Source organism: Rattus rattus, chromosome X (assembly GCF_011064425.1).
Source record: "Rattus rattus isolate New Zealand chromosome X, Rrattus_CSIRO_v1, whole genome shotgun sequence".
NCBI lineage: Eukaryota > Metazoa > Chordata > Mammalia > Rodentia > Muridae > Rattus > Rattus rattus.
This window is the reverse complement of record NC_046172.1, coordinates 47,339,497-47,360,784: the sequence shown is the minus strand read 5'-3', so window position 1 is coordinate 47,360,784 and position 21,288 is coordinate 47,339,497. Positions and strand designations below refer to the sequence as shown.

At 40.8% G+C, this 21,288-nt stretch overlaps 1 pseudogene; it reads right to left on the bottom strand.

Moving 5' to 3' along the window:
• Window positions 1–605: 605 nt before the first annotated feature.
• The window catches only part of LOC116887869, a 23,998-nt pseudogene continuing 3,315 nt past the window's right edge, over window positions 606–21,288 (bottom strand).

Sequence of the window (21,288 nt, the reverse complement as noted above, 5' to 3'; positions counted from 1 at the left end):
GAAAAATGTTGCCACATATTTAACTATCTCTTGCCACCACAGAGTGAAAACTGAAAAGATTTGGGGATTAGGCACAGACAATATAATAATGACATTGTTGCTTTTAACACTTCATATATAATATTTTGATGTATTGGTGTTTAAAAACTGAATTGACTAACATTTATATAAATATCTGCTATTTAAAAATAATACATGAATGCTAATTCTGTAAATACTCTGTCCACTTTGAGCACATAAATCTAATGAGAGCTATCATATTGGTTAACTCGTATTTTAAAATAATCCATTTTTTTTCTGCATAGCCTTTTGAGGGAAGTTCATCGAAGATGTAGTTTCCAGTCATATGTTATTCTCTTAACATGCGATTATTTAAATGGCCTCTCATAAAGAATTAAATAGTGCCCAAACAATAAGTTCAGGCCCACTTCTACGTGTCCACTTTCAACCATCATTTCTTTCCATCTCTCAAAAATTAAAAACTTCGGTTTTCTGAGGTCTCCAAATGATTACAACAGTCTGAAAATCTGCTTCTTCCAATGTGAATCTAAGGAAAAGGAAAGGGAAAGCTGTTACCAAGGCAGTGAGCTGGCTTCTTTAAATCATTACTTTTTAATGAAGAGTTTGATGTGGCTTGCCTTATGAGAAATGAATCTTTGGATAGTCCTTTCTCCATCTACTACTTTGATATGAATACCAGTGGTGGGTTCTCAATTGATCAATGAAACATCAAAGTACTTTTATTTTCCACTTTGATAGTCTTTGCTTTAGAAATGATTTAGATGTAGTATTTCCTAATCTGTGATCCTAACCTGACAAGGGCATACAGTATTATTTTGTATCTTTATCTTTAACATCTATGTCCTCTTTATCAACAATTCTCCATAATTCTGAAGGTAATGCCCACCCCCTTTTGATAGAGTTCTGAAACTGCTGCCTTGCACTTTAGAAGTTAGAGTAACTTTTAAAATTATCATTGAATACATATTCCCACTATTTTATATTTACATCTCCCTGTGTCTCCTGTTAACACAAGTATTTGGCGCTAACCTTCTCTGTTTCCTCAAAAAGTTTATCAAAATGTTCACAGTCCTTTGTTGATTATCACTGAGGGGTCAATTGTCTGGAACTTCTGTTTCACAAAACCATACTTCTTTTATACTTTCAAGATTATCTAATTATTTTTCTTCCTGCTACTCATAGTGTAGCTCTGCAGTCTAGTCTTCAGGCCACTCTAGTCAACAAGTAACACCCCAGTTGCTGGAATGGAGCGAATGGAGCTCCTCTGTCCAGGAATTCCTATAGACCCTCTTGGCATCAGCAACCTTGCAGTAGAGCCAGGAGCTATTTTTAAGGCAGATGTTTTTATTGCATGCAGCAGCTTCCTTCCTTCTACACCCTCTGTTTTCTACAAAGTTGGCTACAACTTTCTCATCCTAACTGCCATGTGCTTCACCCTTGATACTGGGGCTTAGATGACAGTTTAGGATCTTGAACCAATGCACAAGTCAAAAATTTGCCAATATGAAGTCCAGGTTTAGTCTTCTGTCCTAGGTTCTACTGTTTTAGTTCTAAGGCTTCTGACCTGTATTATATCTAGGAATGGGGATCCTTTACCATTTTTGTATGCATGGTTCTAGTGTACTGAGGTGGTACTCTTCCCATAATGGAGTATCTCATTTTAGTGCAAATGAAAGCCCTCTTGTGCTTTTGATCCTTAGGGCAGATACCATGGCTCGGGCTGGGAATCACATCTCTGTCTAAACCAACTAAGTTAGTGAAAAACAACTTTGTGGCAGGTAACTGTTGGCATTTTTTCCAAATAGATCCTCATGGTTTTCTTGGCATGTTTATGAACCTGCCTATTCTGCTTCCTGAAGAACAGTGTAGTGGTCTCAGGCACTCTTTGGAGTACTTGTAGAGCCAAGGTCCTGATGACCAATGTTGTAATCTCCAGCATCACTTAGGAATTCTGAGCTCTTTACCTGTTAGAAAAAGAAAACATAGGCTTCATTAGACTCAGAAATTAATATTCGGCATGGATATCAGTTGCTTACTGCCCAAGAGTCTGCATCTAGGCTTGAGAGATATGGAGACTTGCCTGGGCTCACTTCCTCTCCAAAAAGAAACCATGTGAGTTCCCAGTATACTAGGTTTTATACAGCATTCCTAGATTTTCTTCACCTCCTCAACTCCATACACAGCTCACCTCTTGCAGTCACATCCTGCCTTTGATATTCTTGCTTCTTCTCAAAGGGCTGTGAAAATACTGATATTTCCATGCAACTCTCTTAAGTGCACATCCTGCCTTCCCAGTAATTTCGCATTCTCTGTCCATCCTTTCTCTATTTACTACTAAGTTGTCTGCAAGAGAACTATATCTTGGTCCCAAGCTAAGTGAGCTGGAAAATATTGCCATGATAGAATGTACCTGTAGTATTCTAGAAACAGAAAGCATCAAAACACAGTGTTTTTTAGTCTGGGTGAATATGCATAGAAGCAGCAGTGATTGTTCCTGGACATCAGTGTTCCCTGAAGAAATGAGTTAGGAGCACTACTGTGTGGATTGCATTAACGAGTATGTCTTGCTCCCTGCAGTAGCTGGCCCAGGACTACCTGCTATTACTAGCACACACACCCTTTCTGGGCAATACTTCTCAAGATCACAGAATTGTATCCAGGACTGGGGCTAGCAAAGTCCTTCAACCCTCCTTTCCAATGCAAAGATGACCAAGCTTCTATGGGATCACAGTCAATATAATGGTTACAGTAGGTATCTGTAGACTATGACAGAAGCTGGGATAAATGGAACCTGTAAATAGGGTGTATGGTGTATATTCTTTGTATGCCCACTGGAGAGGAACCAGGGCCTTGGAAAGACCAGAGGCTACGGTAGATCACACCATGTATGAAGCAGTTGCTGAAGCACAGTGCTAAGCTCACAGAGAGCAGGATGATTATTGGTTTGTAATTGATGTGCTTTAGGGTCCTTGCCATCAGCAGGATGGCTGGAGGTGGGCACAAGTGGTAAGAAGTGATGGCGTCCAAGAGGAGATGAGTCCTACTTTGTCAGTATTTGTGTCTGTTCTTGTGCCCTGGTGACTCAGATGATTGGGTTGGAACCATGTGGGTTGTAGCAGGTCAGTCCATTTGAGTGTCTGGACTGGTGGTGTTTAGAACTTAGAGAAAAATATCTTACAGGGACTTTCAGTCATTAAGTGAAAGGAGGAGTCCCCTGGGGTAGTGAAAAGCATTCTGAATCCAGTTTATCATAATGACTTAGGAAAACTAGATGAGGAAAGCATGTATCTGTTTATGGAAGACACAGTAAGGAACTGAGTAAGCTAGGTGTCTGTGTAGTTCTGGAAGTTTGTGGGAGACATAAGAACAAGTGTCTCTGGAATGCATCTACATGACTATCACTCTAGTAAATGGTGTCCTGGTGCTTCCTTTACATGTTTTCTCACTCACAGCATGACTATCTAGGTGTCTGTTGAGTAAAAACATTACAAGTCTCACAAGCTCTTGAAGACCTTTGGAAAAATAAAAATACCCTAAGGGTTTATGGTTCTGTTTGTTGATTTGTTGAGGCAGGAATAAGTAAAAGATTGTGAAATAAAACAAGACAATAGTGGATTCTTGGAGATCTCAAAGAGATGGTCAGTATCATTGTCCATGCCAGGCACACAGGTCACAACTAGGATGTGGTATTTCTTCTTTGTTTTTTTTTTTTTTTTTGTCTTTTTTTTTTTTATTTTTAGGTTAGGTTCTCCTACAGCAGTGGTTCTCATCCTTCTGAACACTTTAGTCCTTTAATAAATTTCCTCAAAAAATTCAGCCCAAAACCATAAAAATATTTGATTGCTGTATTAGTCAGGGTTCTTTATATTCGCAAAACTTATTGGTAGTCTCTATATAGTAAGGTAATTTGTTGAGGACTTACAGTCTGTAGTCTAACTCCCGAAAAATGGTCAGCAGCAGCTGTGAATATGAATGGAAGTCCAAGAATCTAGCAGTTGCTCAGACCCACAAGGCAGGTAGGTAAAGAAGAGATAGAATCTTCCTTCTTCCAATGTACTTATGTAGGTTTCCAGAAAAAGGTGTGGCCTGAATTAAAGGTGCGTACTACCACACCTAGATCTGGAGCTTGCTTTGTCCCAGATGACCTTGAACTCAAATCTCCTTGCCTTAGTCTCCTGGAATTCATAGTCACTATGCCTCAAGATCTCCATGCCAAGATACAGGTCAGAAACTTGTATATGCTAACCTCAAGATCTGGATCACAGGTGAATCTTCCAAGTCTGGATTCCAGATATAGTCAAGTTCACAACCAGGAATAGCCACTACAATTGCTACTTCATAACTAAGTTTTCTGTATCTACGAATCATAATGTAAATATCTAATATGCAGGTTATCTGATAATATGACTCATATTGTGGTAGCAACCCACAAATTAAGAAGCACTGTTCTATAGCTTATTGTTCAAGAGATGCAGGGAGCTAGGGAAGTTGGCTTCAGCTTTCAGTTCTCAATGAGGTTACCTGATGGCACAGTCTGTGATCTATGTACAAGATGTTCAAACAACAGTTTCATTGGTGGCTTTTCTCTCTGTTTGAAATCTAGATTTGCCTGAGAACCAGAAACCCAGGTGCACATATCTGGGTAAGGTTTTGTTTCCTGTGTTCATATCAGATCTACCATCGTCCTGGGTTGAAGACGTTATTGGAGCTAGCCCCATGTTTAGGTGGGTGCTTGTGTCTCTTATAGAAGCTGCCCACATTCTTCTATGCCCTGCTGTCTCTAGAAGCTTGATTAGGGCATGAGTACAAAGTGTACATATACCATACTTGGTAGCCCTGGCCACCCTGTTTCACTCTTGGACATAGGGTCTTGTGTAAAAGCACTAGTCGGAATTTTAACACCATGAAATTACAGTATCAGTATCTATATTTTTATGCTTTAACGTGACTCTGGAATACTTTTAATCTGAGCATCCCATTCTGTATATGGTGATTTCTTACTGACCTGGGATCAGTCCCTAGACCCATTGGTTTTGTTCCTGGGGCTTTGGATTACACTTTCTTCTTAAGAGAAGGTTACTTTAGGTTCTTTGTATATACTTCTCTGTTGCCTAGAGTCTGATGAAATCGACAACCATGTGATATTTTTGACCCATATCTTTGACCCATACCTTAATTCCCTGATTAAGACTGGGACGGTTTATCAGACCAGTGTATGCAAAAATAGGGGGAACCAAGTGGGAATCAGATGGCAGGCAAAAGTTAAGCTTCTCAACCTTCATAATGCTTTGGCCCTTTAATATGCAGTTCCTCATGTTGTGGTGATCCCCAATCATAAAATTATTTTCATTGCTATTTCATAACTGCAATGTAGCTATTATTGTAAATCATAATGTAAATATCTAATATGCAGGATATCTGATATGTGACCTCTATGAATGGGTTGTGTAAACCCTTCCCCCAAAATGTTGTGAAACCCAAAATGTTAAGAAACACTGTTCTATCAGCAAGCAAGAGAATGTCTGAATGCAGAGGCCCTACACAGTCCATAGATGTTTTCTGGCCTTCCAATTCCTGCACAAAGTATATTTTCTGGAACCTGAAATATTTGAATGTCTTTGGTGTAAGGTAGTCACTTGAGTTTTCTACCACACTCCTTCTGTGGGACATACAGAGAGGGATATATTGTGTAAAGAACCACTCAAGGAAGAAATTAAAGTATCAGTTGAAGAGTAAGTTAAGGCAATAGCAGAATATAAATCGAGACAGAGGACATGAAAGGATCAGCCACATGAGGATAAAAGTACCTTAGATCATGGGAGTCACAAAAAATAATTTACAGACCCCAGTCAGAGACCAATATGGCAGACACTTGAGAGTGCAATCAGAGACCCTTGGTGTCTTAAACACAGTAGTAACACTTATAGCCCTCATCCTGACAATAAGTTACAGATTGACATGAGGAGAGAGAATAAAAATTAAAACTATTAGAAGAGACAAATAGCTCATATCAATGGAATTGCAGGGACCACAGGGGTGGTTCTCTGTCCTAACCAGGAGGGGTACGTGCAGGTAGGACAACTTATAGGCTTCTAAGGCCCCTTCCCCCTCCAAATTCTTCCCCAGGCTCCCTTTGTACAGGTTCTATTTCAGTTTTGACCATTTTGTAACAGTTCCAAATAAGTCCATGATGGGGAGGATTACCCCTAGATCAAGGACCATTCAGCAAAGGGGTCAGATAGAAGCCCAAGACTCCCTAACCCAGCTTCAATGTAGGGAGAGTTATATGTGGATGAAAGAGTGTCAAAAAGAGGCAAGGTAATAGCAGCAATCAGTCATGTTTCACTGTCTATGACTCTAATACCAAATACACCGCAAGAACTGACCCATGTATAGCTAATTATATGTAGATGGGCACCTATTTACTAGGTCATCTTGCTCAAGGTCCCTGTAGAATGTCTAGGCTTTCTTTTAGGAAAGACCTTCCACTCATCTTTCCATTGTCAAGGATACCCTGTTACCGAGCTGCTTTTGATCCAAAGTTGAAGAATGGGTAGGACAGGACCTAAATTAAGCACATGGAAGTGGCTTGGATTCAGTTGATGAACAGAGGAAGGGCCATAGATACTTTGTGTAGCATCCTGGGGAGGTAATAAGGCCCCATAGAGTGCAAAAGCCATAACAACAACTTACCACATGCATAGAAGGAGTATAAAGACATTCCTATGTTGACACAGGGAAGGAGGTTTGGTTTGCACTAGAAGCATTTTGGAGACTCCCAACCAGATGCCATGTGGACAGATGTGGCAATTAGTGCTTGGATTCCTGAGGGTAGGCGTATAATCTTCCCAGTGCATGGGTGTTTGTGCCTATGGCTAGATTGTTCAGATAATAGACTAAACAGCATGGGCTATGACAGGCTACTCTTACAAAATCTGTGGCAGGGTGATAGTTAAAACTCAGAGCACACCAACTTTCAGGAATTTTGTTTGCCAACACAAGAGGGACTTAATGAACTGTGATTTGTAGAGAAGGAGAGAAGTAAAGCAGTGGCCAGGCTTTATGGAAAGGATACCACAGGATTTTCCTCTGGGTAGTATACAAGATCTCAAAAATGAGAAGACAGGTTTCTAGACACTCAGTCCTTAAGTAGAGCAAGACATCCTATTGAGTAGTAAAATGCATTTGCCAAGTGAAAATATTGATTCTCTAGGAATCCAGAAAAGATTATATGCCCCAATTATCTCCAATAGAGAGTCTATATATGCCTTACAATGTATGCATGTCTGGTAGCAAGAGTTTAGAGTATGAAGTCACATGTGGAAGAGGAAAAGACATTTGTACACCATTATTTCCCAATGACTATGTCCCTCGCTTATGGGGAAAACACCTTGAAGGAAAACCAAATAAAGAAAAGCTTATATGTTTTCTTTGAAAATACAAATATTTTTGGGAAAGAACAGAGTGATATAGAGAGGGGTATGCCTGTGCTCCTGCCATCCTTGCAAGAAACAAGAGAGCTAGTATCTCTAGAATATGAATATGTGTATGGCATTCTACTTAAGTGGCAACAGAATGCCTTCCCTTGTATGCCCATTGAACTGTAGACATTTGTAATTGGATGACTCACAGAGTACAAAGACAGTTAAACTGCCCAGAAGGAAGTGGATTTCCTTGGAGAAAGTAACTAAAAATATCATGAGGGACCATTCATGCATTGATTGTGGTAATAGGCTTTAGAGATGAGAGAGATTATAACAGATATAAAGAGCATAAATGTTTGCCCAGTAATCTTAAGAAGACTGTGGGAGCCCATGTTCATGTTCAAGTCAATAACCTATCTGGATGGTAGCAGTTTTAAATTTCTTGTTCCCAGATTACAATCATTTACAACCTATAATTTATGCATAGGTTGTTTGGGACTGCTCCTCACTGAGACACAGCCTGGACAATGGGTGATGCCAGCTGCTTTCAATTGAACCAACAGCAGTGGTAATTGTCTAATATATAGATGAAGGCACATACATCCACCACCTTATTTGGTCACTGTCTTCAAAATCCCAGGAAATCATTCACAGTTATTGTTTAAAAAGCCCCACAAACTTCTTTTCCCAAGTCAAGGTGGTTCTTGTTGCTAAGTGACTTTGTGACCACAGATTGAAGAACGTGGAGAAGGTATTTGTTGGGATCTGGGAGTCTAGTGGTAGGCTCCCACTTTATATTTTTTGCTCAGTAGAGGGCCCGTTGAGTGTACCTGGAGCAGTGCTAACTCAGTATTCTTGGTAAAATGATGTCTTGAAGTAGGACAACCTTGCTGATACCAATACTCCCTTGAGTTATTCATAATTAGGATTGGAAATGATGGGACTGTGGTCTAAGCAGAATAGGGAAGAGAGATCCATCAGGCATGGTATATCTATGTAGAGTCAGAATCCAGGAGGCGTGTGGTACTTCAGACCAGTTAAATTTCTTGAGGTGGTATGAGAATGGGAGAGGAATGTTGGGGCTGAGTCCATGCTTCAGTTTCAGATGTCTTCTTCCTCTGAGTTGCAGAGAAGGTCTCAGGAATGAAGAATTGGGCTTATTGAGTCTCAGTAGTCAAGAAGAGAAAGGCTTCCAATATGGTAGGAAATGTTTCCAAAGCACATATAGTAATTCCCCAGGTATATTTGTAAAATAAAAGTACAAATGAGCTAAAGAGAAACCTATTCATCCACCTATATACCTACCTCCTTCACTAAAGTTGTCCCTTGCATAATTAGTCCATGTCTATGAAAGAAAACATGATGAAGGAAAGTTATGATTTACCATAGATCCTAAGGTAAAATTCTCCAAGGGTTAGAGAATAAAAGGACTGTAGTCACAAGGGTCCCAATTACATAGGGATACAGGTGTTCCTCAGGTCTTCTGGTAGGATCCAAGAGGACAAGCATGTCTAATTTATGTAGACGTTCATCATTCTACTTCAATAGTACGACAGTGCCTTCTTTTGCTTATCAGTTGAACTTAGAGTCTTTAAGAGACAAGACATAAAATGTCCTGAGGAACCATGTGTGGAAAAGTTGGAGTGGTGTTGGGTTAAAGATAGGGGAGTCATTTTGACAGTCTGTTATATGCTGCCTAACAATCCCAAGGAAATGTTTGGGATAAAATGCCCATAACTTGTGTCAGTCATACACCTAGAAGCCTGGATGCAGTATTTTTATTTGTGTATTTCCTTTTCCTCTGATTAGAATCCTGTACAATTTGTCATTTTAGCAGATATTAGTTGGGTGTTCTCTCAGCTGAGCAATATACTGTGGAAGTGGTAAAACATACAAGCCTATGGGGTCCGTTCTCATTTAAAGCACCACATCTAACTCTTGTTACCTATAGGATTAGCATTGTAGCCTTATCATAATGCGAGATGGGTGTACTCCAACTTTAAAAGGTTCCATAGTCTTCCTAATATCCACTTATCAGTGAGTACATACTATGTTTGTTCTTTTGTGACTGAGTTACCTCACTCAGGTTGATATTTTTTAGTTCCTTGCCTAAGAATTTCATTGTCATTGTTTTTGATAGCTGAGTAGTACTCCATTGTGTAAATGTACCAAATTTCTGTATGCATTCCTCTGTTGAAGGACATCTGTGTTCTTTCCAGCTCCTGGTTATAATAAATAATACTGCTATGGATATAGTGGAGCATGTGTTCTTGTTATATGTTGGAACATCATTTAGGTATATGCCCAGTAGGGGTATAGCTGGGTCTTCAGGTCCAATTTTCTGAGGAACTTTCAGATTGATTTCCACAGTGTTTGTACCAGCTTGCAATTCCACCAACAATGGAGGAGTGTTCCTTTTTCTCCACATCCTTGCAAGCATCAACTGTCACCTGAGTTTTTGATCTTAGCCTTTCTGATTGGAGTAAGGTGGAATCTCATGGTTGTTTTGATTTGTATTTCCCTGATGATTAAGGATGTTGGATATTTCTTTAGGCGCTTCTCAGCCATCTGCGATTCCTCAGTTGAGAATTCTTTGTTTAGCTTTTTACTCCATTTTAATAGGGTTATTTGGTTCCCACAGACCATATAAATTCCAAGAAGGAAGACCAAAGTGTGGATAATTCTGTCCTACTTAGAAGTGGGATACAAAATAATCAGAGGAGGTAGAGGGTGGGAGGAACTTGGAAGGAAGAGAGGAGGAGGGGAACAAGTGGCAGGATCAGGTGAGAGGAGATGGGGGAGATGTACCGAGGGTTAGAAAATTGAATGGATATGTGTAGCAATGGGGATAAAGAAGTGGGGGTAGTCACCATAAAGTACCATATGCTAGGAAAGCAAGAGACTCCCAGGATCCAATGGGGATGACATTACCTAAGAAAGGAGAGACCTGTGGACTTCATATCTAGAGGTTGCACAGCCACAATTTGAAGGATGGGGCTGTCGATGCCCACAACGACACGGCATCGAGAACCGGGCGAAAGCCTATGGGATTAAAAAACACACACGTGGGTTATTCATGTTAAGAAAGAATGTCCATTCTGTAGCTTTATTTTTTGAATATATACCCCAAGTTGACCAGGTGGAAAAATCTAAGAAGCACAGTGGGAAACCCCGGCTCAAGACTTCGGTAACAAAAGACCAAATACGTGCCCCCAATTTTCTGGGGAGAAATACAGGAAGATCAGCCTAAATCTCAAAAACAAAAGACTGGGAAGACAAAAGACAGGAACGAATTGACCATCGCCCAGGTGTGTTGCTACTGGGCCAGACTGCTCCTTTGTTAGGAACAAAGTCTTCCACATACATCAGCAGGGCTCAGCAGGGGTCAACCATGCAAGGGACCCAGAAGGGTCTGACAAGGGGGTGAAACACTGCAGGGGACCCAGGAGGCTCTGAGAAGTCCACCTATTTTATTTTATTTTTTTATTAAGCAAGTCCCCCTATATTATTTTTAGGCACCACCTGTTCTTAGGACACTTTGAGATATCAAGCCTCTTTCTGGTCTCTGGAAAATTCTGCCCGTCTCAGAATTTCCTGTCTTAGGCAATGCCTGGTCCCAAAGAGTTGCCCATCCTTAGCTAACTGCTTCTCATGACGGCTGAGCCCAATTTGGGCAGAAGGTTTGTCTCCTACCAAGGAGAACAACACCTGCTTAGTTGCTTGCTGCCCCAGACTGGGAGTGTTGTTTGTGCATGTGATAAGAAGCACAAGGGCCCTAGGGCCGAAACTTGGGTGGGCCATAACACAGACAACCATTGTCAAGCTGTTCTTGTATTAAAATTTAGAATTCCCAATAGTCAGCAACTACTCCAGAAAGTTAACCCACTGTGCTTGCCTAACAATAGATTGGGGGAGGGTAATTCCAGACACTGTAGACCCAGTGGCTGCAATAGCAATGGCTGCTACAATAGCAGTGAAAATGCCAGAGTCTTTCCCATGACAGTTTAGGATCGGCCATCCTTCTCTGGAACAACTGGCAGGCAATGCAACCATGTCTGAGATCCACATAACCAAGGCAGAGTTCCCTGGTCTCCAGCAGCTTCACGCAGATGGCATTCCTGTGAAGCCACAGACTGCAAAATGGCAACACCAGTCACTGGGGCAACAGTCACCAGGGGAATGAGGAGGGGCAAGGGTAAGGGCAGGAGTCCAGTCTTCTCCAGCATGCAGCAGTGCGCAGAGGGTCGGAGAGCAGGCTGTGGTGGGACAGGACACGCGTGGCAGTAACAATGACTACAGCAATGCCAGAATCTCTGTGATGACAAAAGATGAGGGGGAATCCTCCATTTTCCTTTAAGGGCACAGGAATGACTCCAGGGACAAGAACCATGAGAGCTGAATCTTCATGCTCTCAGGATCAGCATGTCTCACCAGTCACTCTGGCAGCTGGCACATTCTTGTAGCATCCTGTAGGAAAAACACAAACATTCCTTCTTCTCCATGAACAGGATCATGCCATATGCCGATATGTGGATCTTTCTATTTCATCTAAGCAGAAGTATGCCTAGTTGTAGGGTGCCATAAACACTCAGAGTGTTCCTTGGCATCCAAATGTTAAAATTGAAATAAAAAGAGCATTATTTAAATAATCATATTGCACACAGGGATAACTCTCCCTTTTTATTTATTAAGATATTGTTAAGATATTATTTATTAAGATAAGTCATCAAGGATTAACACTATTTGTGATACAGGAAGAAATTGAGGACACTGAGCACTTGTATTTATAATTTGACTTGTATACCAAATTATTGTCTCCAGTATTATTGCTTTGGTCATATAAAGAATGAGATTGTTTAACTAATTGTTCCTATGTAAGGCCTATAATCTGCTGGTATCATTGCCTCCCTTGCAAGGGTCCAGGCAATCCAGTTTGCTTCTTAAATGGTCTATAAAGACAGTACTTTGGTGCTTTTAACCACTAAGCCATCTCTTTAGCCCTCACAAGCTTTATTTACCCAAACATTAGGCATTAATTAGAAATGCCAAATCCTGTAAATGTTGTCCAGATTCAGCCTTACTTAGAAATCCCTGAGCTGGCAGGGCAAGGCTGGGAGTTGAGAGTAAGCAAATGGAGTCTTCCTCTTTTCCTGAGGGTGTGCTATCAACTCCATTACCATTTCTAAAGAGCTAAGTATGAATCTATGGTTTTGTTTAGTTGTCTGAGGCAGAGAACTGAAAGGACAGTGAGTTGTCAGACATTCACACTGAAATCATCACTCACTGATTTCATGTAGAAAACTTGTCTCTGATAAAGCATTAAGTAACTGTAAAATTTGAGGGTTAGTAGTATCTAAAAAAGGAACATTTTTTAATCAATTGTAAACCACAAGCCACATATTGGCTATCAGTATATGAATTGAAAGCTTGATTTTTTAACATTTAAAACAACAGTGGCTACAGCTCATAAATTAATAATCTGTGCTGAAGCAAGTGGAATCTCAAGAGAATAAACAAATGATCCAATCATATATGCAGCCTTTTCATTAGATGAACCACCTATAAACACAATAAGCACATTTTCTATGGGTTGCATGCACAAATTTACAGGAAATACAAAAGCATGTAAAGAGTAAAATTATCAATTTTGCCTGAAAAATTTGTATATGTAATAGGCCAAATATCAGTATTTTGTAATAACCAATTTAATTGATGTTTGGAAGAAGGTATGTTTCACCAGGTTTCTTTTTTTTATCCACTATCATTTATTTTTTTAAAAAAATAGAATGTCTCTTTCCAAATATCTTACAGTTTTATCTTTTTATTTATTTATTTTTCTCTTGGTGCTGCTACAAAAATCTTTACTTCTTGGTGTATATTTAAGCAGTTAGAACAGGTATATCATAATTGGCAATCATCCAGCTCTTATTCATTACCCCACCAAATGTCCCTTGTAGAAAGGAAAGCTAAACATACAGTCTAGGAAATAGTTCTCAATTGCCAACAATAGTTTAAAAAACTGTAGTCATACTGTCAGATTTGTGGGCACCAGGTATGCATTTATCATTTATCTTTGTCATAATAAAGTTTAAACTCTACATTTATGGCCACTCAGATTAATAAGGAAACTTTTGTAACCATAGTTAACTCTTGATAAGTTTGTTCAACTTGTTGGAACTTGTTATGATCTTTCTAAAAGAATCACTACTTTTTTGAATCATGCTAGACAAAACTTTTCCAAAAGCGGGGAAGGGCTTTCCTGGAACAGTCATGTTGTTAGTAACTGTAATTAATTTCTCTCCTATTTACTGGGAGTTAATGGATACCACAGTTGAATTCATCGCAGCCATTCAGTTTATCAGGATCATGATGGTGTGAGACGTTTCTGTCTCTGAACTTTCAGTTCCTGAGACATCTAAAGGTACATGACCATCTTCCCACACTGCTATATTTTTTTTTATTTTTCATCTTTATTAACTTGAGTATTTCTTATTTACATTTCAATTGTTATTACCTTTCCCGGTTTCCGGGCCAACATCCCCCTAACCCCTCCCTCTCCCCTTCTATATGGGTGTTCCCCTTCCCATCCTACCCCCATTACCACCCTACCCCAAACAATCACGTTCACTGGGGATCCAGTCTTGGCAGGATCAAGGGCTTCCCCTTCCACTGGTGCTCTTACTAGGCTATTCATTGCTACGTATGCAGTTGGAGTCCAGGGTCAGTCCATGTACAGTCTTTGGGTAGTGGCTTAGTCCCTGGAAGCTCTGGTTGTTGGTACTGTTGTTCATATAGGATCTCAAGCCTCTTCAAGCTCATTCAGGCCTTTCTAATATTCCTTCAACTGGCTTTCTGTTCTCAGTTCAGTGGTTTAATGATGGCATTTGCCTATGTATTTGCTGTATTCTTTCTGGCTGTGTATCTCAGGAGAGATCTACATCCGGTTCCTGTCGGACTGCACTTCTTTGCTTCATCCATCTTATGTAGTTTGGTGACTGTATATGTATGGGCCACATGTGGGGCAGGCTCTGAATAGGTGTTCCTTCTGCCTCTGTTCTAAACTTTGCCTCCCTATTCCCTGCCAAGGGTATTCTTGTTCCCCTTTTAAAGAAGGAGTGAAGCATTCACATTTTGATCATCCGTCTTGAGTTTCATGTGTTCTGTGCATCTAGGGTAATTCAAGCATTTGGGCTAATAGCCACTTACCAATGAGTGCATACCATGTGTGTTTTTCTCTGATTGGGTTACCTCACTCAGGATGATATTTTCCAGTTCCAACCATTTGCCTACGAATTTCATGAAGTCATTGTTTTTGATAGCTGAGTAATCTTCCATTGTGTAGATGTACCACATTTTCTGTATCCATTCCTCTGTTGAAGGGCATCTGGGTTCTTTCCAGCTTCTGGCTATTATAAATAAGGCTGCTATGAACATAGTGGAGCACGTGTCTTGGTTATATGTTAGGGCATCTTTTGGGTATATGCCCAAGAGAGGTATAGTTGATCCTCAGGCAGTTTCAAGTCCAATTTTCTGAGGAACCTCCAGTCTGATTTCCAGAATGGTTGTACCAGCCTGCAATCCCACCAACAATGGAAGAATCAACCAAGTAGAAACTAAAAGGACCATACAAAGGATCAACAGAACCAAAAGTTGGTTCTTTGAAAAAGTCAACAAGATAGATAAACCCTTAGCCAGAGTAACAAGAGGACACAGAGAGTCTGTCCAAATTAACAAAATCAGAAATGAGAAGGGAGACATAACTACAGAATCAGAGGAAATTCAAAAAATCATCAGATCCTACTACAAAAACCTATATTCAACAAAACTTGAAAATCTGCAGGAAATGGACAATTCCTAGACAGCTACCAGGTGCTGAAGTTAAATCAGGAACAGATAAATCATTTACACAACTCCATAACTCATAAAGAAATAGAAGCAGTCATTAAAGGTCTCCCAACCAAAAAGAGACCTGGTTTCTTTGTAAAATACTTCCTGGACTCTAGCCTACAATTCTGTGTTAACACAACAAAAGCTTTATCTCCAATGAGGATATCAAACAAAGGCTTAAGTCTTCTGGTAAGGTGAGGTACTTAGCGAATTAACATATCCTTAGAAGCTTAAAATTAATTTCAAATATTAAAAAGGAATATTGAATATTTTCTGGAGCAACAGCCACTTGCCAAATATTAAAGCTCATTGTGAGAGTAAAGGTTTGCAGTAAAAATTTCGATATACACTGAAAGATTCAGAGTTCTAACTTCTTACATTGAAGCAGCGACAAAATTGCATAATATAAGTCTATTAGCCATTCTTTTGTAAAAAATTTTTTAATGATATCAATTCATGGACTCTCTAAAATTATAAGCAACCTCACTAAATGAAAACTCCTCACAATTGCCAGGATGTAAACAAATTGCATAAAAACAATCTTCTAAATCTATCTTGAAATGGCAGTTGGAGTAAAGAAACAGGCTGTAGTGCTCTCACAAGTTCCATAGCCTCATCAATCCTTTGTAAATCCTGTGACAATCTCTACCTGTTTGATTATTTTTCTTAATTACAAATAAGTTTGAGTTAGTCAATGTAACACTGGCAATCCTTAACCACAATCTTTAATTTCTCCTTGTAACACCAGAGCACAAGCACAACTTTGGAAAGCAAAAACTCAACCTCCAACAAACAAAATCTAACCTCCAAAATCTGGTCTCCAAAATACCGAGTCTGTCCTTCATGCTGGTTGACTGCCAATTCCTACATATGAACACACGATGGTGCGGTCTCCAATACCTCAACAAAGAGACATTGCCCTAAATTTTTTTAGAAGCCTGGTTTGTAGGATAAGAATTTCATAAAAATATTATCTCAATTTAGAACTGTTTCCCTAGGTTGGCTCATGCCACACGTTGTCTAGAATGACTCCATCCAAATTACCAGTTTTAAGCCAACTTTCTGTTACCAATGTTACAATTTTTTAACCATGTCCAATAACTTAAAAGCCAATAGTCTATAAGCAAGACATGTCGAGCATATTTATACATTTAAAACCAACCAAAAACAAAATTGAAGTGGCTACAAATATCTTTAATATTTCAACCAAACACCATTTTTACTTTTTCTAGCTGTAATTTTAAGAGAAGCATTTTGTCACTTGCTAAGTCCAGTAATAAGTCAGGGATTTTTCTAAGAGAAACAGCCATCAACTTCCTTACCGTAGAAGCTGAGGAGCTGCTGGTGCCTTTAAGATCAGCTCAGGCAGATGCTCAGCCCCGGGCAGTTTCTCTAGCTGACCTAGGCTCCCAGCTACAGGTGCAGGGCTCCAAAGGCTGATTGAAACTGCTTTTTATTCATTTGCTCCTTTATTTATTTATTTATTTATTTATTTAAATCTTTATTAACTTGAGTATTTCATATTTACATTTCGATTCTTATTCCCCTTCCCGGTTTCTGGGGCAATATCCCCCTAACCCCTCCCACTCCCCTACTATATCAGCTTCCCTCCCCATCCTCCCCCCATTACCCACTCTCCCCCCAGCAATCCGTTCGCTGGGGAATTCAGTCTTCTAGCAGGACCAAAGGCACCCTTCCACTGGTGCTGTTACTAGGCTGTCATTTATTCACGTATGCAGTTGGAGTCAGGGTCAGTCCATGTATAGTCTTTGGTGAGTGGCTTAGTCATGACTCGTTGGTTAGCACATTGTTGTTCTATAGGGTCTCAAGCCTCTTCAAACTCTTTCAGGCCGTTCTAAGATTCCTTCAACTGGGTTTCTGTTCTCCAGTTCCCAGTGGTTTAATGATGGCATTAGCCTATGTATTTGCTGTATTCTTTCTGGCTGTGTATCTCAGGAGATCTACATCCGGTTCTTGTTGACCTGCACTTCTTTGCTTCATCCATCTTATCTGGTTTGGTGGCTGCCTTGTCTGTATAGGCCACCGTGGGCGGAAGCTCTGAATGGGTGTTCCTTCTGCCTCTGTTCTAACCTTTGCCTCCTATTCCCTGCCAAGGGTATTCTTATTCCCCCTTTAAGAAGGGTAAGACATTCACATTTGGTCATCCGTCTTGAGTTTCATGTGTTCTGTGCATCTAAAAGTGGTAATTCAAGCATTTGGGCTAATAGCCACTTATCAATGATGCATACCATGTGTGTTTTCTGTGATTAGGTTACCTCCTCCAGGATGATATTTTCCGAGTTCCATCCATTTTGCCTATGAGTTTCATAAAGTCATTGTTTTTCATACCCATTTGCCCTTTTTCTTGAAACAAGTTAAACCAAATCAAGGTGTGAACAGCCAACAGATAACGTTTTTTACCATTTTTCTTTTGAACATGAAACATAAAACATTTCAGCAACAGAAACAAAAAACCAGACATAAACTGACAGACATGGCCAGCTTAGGTGCAGCAAGGACAGACAATAGACAGAGGCAAAATCTAGATGGTGTCCACCAAAGGACCCAGATATCCCTACCTATGGAACAGAACCAGAAATAAGCATTTTTCTCCAATAGGAGCCAGCAGAGGCAGGACGTCTGCCTTTCCTTCTGTTCCTAGGAAGCTATAGAAAAAGTTTCCTTTTTCTTTCCAAAGCATCCACAGAGAGTCTGGAGAGTCTGGGAGAACTGTTTTCCCCAAACCATTCATTCTCTCTCATGTCCTGGGGGGCAAACGTCTCTAGTCAGGGTCCAAAGAGTAAACTCTTAAAAAAACACATACTCAAAATACTTTACCATTTCTTTGTCCTTTTTGTACAAGTTTACTCACGCTATCCCAAATCACCAGGCCTTTTCTACCCCATCTTACCCCAATATGTCCCTGCTTCTTCGCCAGTCGGCTACCCGGGACAACCTGTCAGGAGACATTCTCTTTCCCGATCTCGGTGGAACCTCCATTTTTCGATGCCCACACCAACACGGCACGAGAACCGGGCTTAAGCCTGCAGGATTAAAACACACACACACACACACACACACACACACACACACACACACACACACACACACACACACACACATTCGTGTGCATGCGTGTGCGAGTTATTCGTGTTAAGAAAGAATGTCCATTCTGTAGCTTTATTTTTGAGTATATACCCCAAGTTGACCAGGTGGAAAAATCTAGGAAGCACAGTGGGAAACCTCAGCTCAAGACTTCGGTAACAAAAGACCCAATACATGCTCCCAATTTTCTGGGGAGAAATCCAGGAAAACCAGCCTAAATCTCAAAACAAAAGACTGGGAGACAAAAGATAGGAAGGAATTGACCATTGCCCAGGTGTGTTGCTACTGGACCAGACTGCTCCTTTGTTAGGATCAAAAGGCTTCCACATGCATCAGCAGAGCTCAGCAGGGGTCAAACCATGCAAGGGACCCAGAAGGGTCTGACAAGTGGGTAAAACACTGCATGGGACCCAGGAGGCTCTGACATGGGGCCACCCACCCATCTCAAAAAATTTAACCCAGATTTGTTCCTGACTAAAGGAAAGACAGGGACAAAGAGTGGAGTAGAGCCTGAAGGAAAGGTCATCAAGAGACTACTCCCTGATTGGGATTTATCCCATATGCAGACCCCAAACCCAGACACTATCGCTGATGCCAAAACATGCTTGTTGACAGGGGCCTGATTTAGCTGTCTCCTGAGAGTCTGTGCCAGAGCCTGACCAATACAGATGTGGATGTCTGCATCTGACCACCAGACTGAGCATGGGGAGCCCAATGGAGGAGTTAGGAAAAGGACTAATGACGCTAGAAGGGTTTGCAACCACATAGGAAGAACAGCAATATCAACCAACCAGATCCCCCAGATCTCCCAGGGACTAATTCACTAACCAAAGAATACACATGGAGGGACCCATGGCTCTAGCTGCACACGTAGTAGAGGATGGCCTTATCTACCCTCAATGGGAAGGGAGGCCCTCGGTCCTGTGAAGGCTTGATGCCCCAGCATCAATGACCTAGCATTCCCCTATGAGAGTTGGGGAGCACCCTCACAGAAGCAGGAGGGAGGGAGGATAGGGGGTTTCTGGAGGGGAAATAAAGGAGATAATATTAGAAATGTAAATATATAAAATAACCAATAAAATACTCTAGAAAAAAGTTTTCAGTCTTTTACTTTCAAATTTGTTTAAAATCTCAAAGTCTCTACGGTGATTCAAAGCAACGTCTTAACTGTAAAAGCAAAAGCAAAAGAACAATTGTATATTTCCAGCAATCAATGGCACAGAAAATGCATTACCATTACCAAAGGGAGGAATGGGGCACAGTGACGAATTCCTGGAGGAGTAAATTATGACCAACAGCCAGTGGGCAATCTTCAAATTATGTAGTCCTATGTCAGAATGCTTAGATATCTCCACAATTCTATCTTTTCTACCTACAAAATAGTTCTCTCCCCTGGGCTGGTTTCACTCATGTGCAGATCTACTTAGAAGATATCTCATGGCTCTGATGTGTCCAACATTTTGGAATGTCCAATACAATCAAGGTTTTACTTGCCTTTCAGGCCTCGAATATGTTCACAAGGCATGTAATAAACATAGTAAAAATGCCTTTTAGACATGTACAAAGAACTTCATCAGAATCCCTACTACACCCAACTTGATAACCAGAACCCAGTAACATCACTCACACACGATAACCAGTCACAGCCCTAGAACGCCACAACACCTACAGGAAGCAGAAAGCAAAGACCCAGAGCAATGTTCTGAACATCAGAAGAGATGCCACCTTCATCTGCTTTGCCACTGGAGAGTCTCTCCCAGGATTCTGACTCTCAAATCAGAGACTTGACTGATAGAGACTGGATCTGATCTTCAGCTATGATATATCACAAAGGTAATCAGCATTGGGGAGATAGGGTTATAACTAATATTAAGAATTTAGATTGTGAACATTGTATGATAACTCTCAGCATAATAAAACATAACTTTTTTATACTAGCTACTTGCTTAAGACAGGATATTCATGGACCAACATCCCTTCCACATGTCTAATCTCAAAAGCTAGTCTTAACAGTGAGTGAAAGATCTCCGGAGAGGACCTTTCCCTCAGAAGGAGACCCCAAGCGCCCAATGACCAAGACGAGGCCACTCGGATGCATTCAGCAAGAGGATTTATTGGAAAACACAGGTACCTGTGGGCACACAGTCTCTTCGGAGGACTTGCGCGCCCAGCAGCTCCAGCATGGGGCTTTTATAGGGTTTGGGGAAGCAGAAGCGGGCGTACAGAAGCAGATGCATAGTTACGGGGATTGGTGGATTTAAACGAGGCATATAGACATGTTCACATATGATTGGTTATTTCACATGATGAGGTAATAAGGTATAGCTACACACATTGGCAGGTTTGAATCATATTCGAATGAGGTTGTAACATGGTAAAAGAGTACGTGCGGGCTGGGACGTCCTGAATGTCGGGGGCTAGGGGCTTATCCCTTCCTGCCAGATCCGGTACTCCTAGTCTGTTCTGTATTCCTTTCCTTTATGGTCTGTTAGTTTTAACGGTGACTTGGCCCTAGGTATCTGGGCGTGCCTGGGCTCGTTCAAGCCTGTTGCAGCTCTGAGTTAAGACTCATGGGGTGGGTCTTACATTTTCCCCCATTTTCTTTTAGACTTGAGTAAAATCCTTTACTCAAATCGAATTCTGAGGACTGTTTTCCTGTTGTCTTACCCTCTGGTATTGTTGGGTGAGAACAAGCGTCTGAATGACTGAGAGTCTGTTCTTTATGAACTGCATCAATCTGTTTAGAATGCAGGGGCCAAAGAGGAGGATTAGGAGGAGGATGATTAAGGGTCCCATCAAGGTGGACACCAGGGTAGCAAACCAAGGGGATCGGTTAAACCACCCCTCGAAC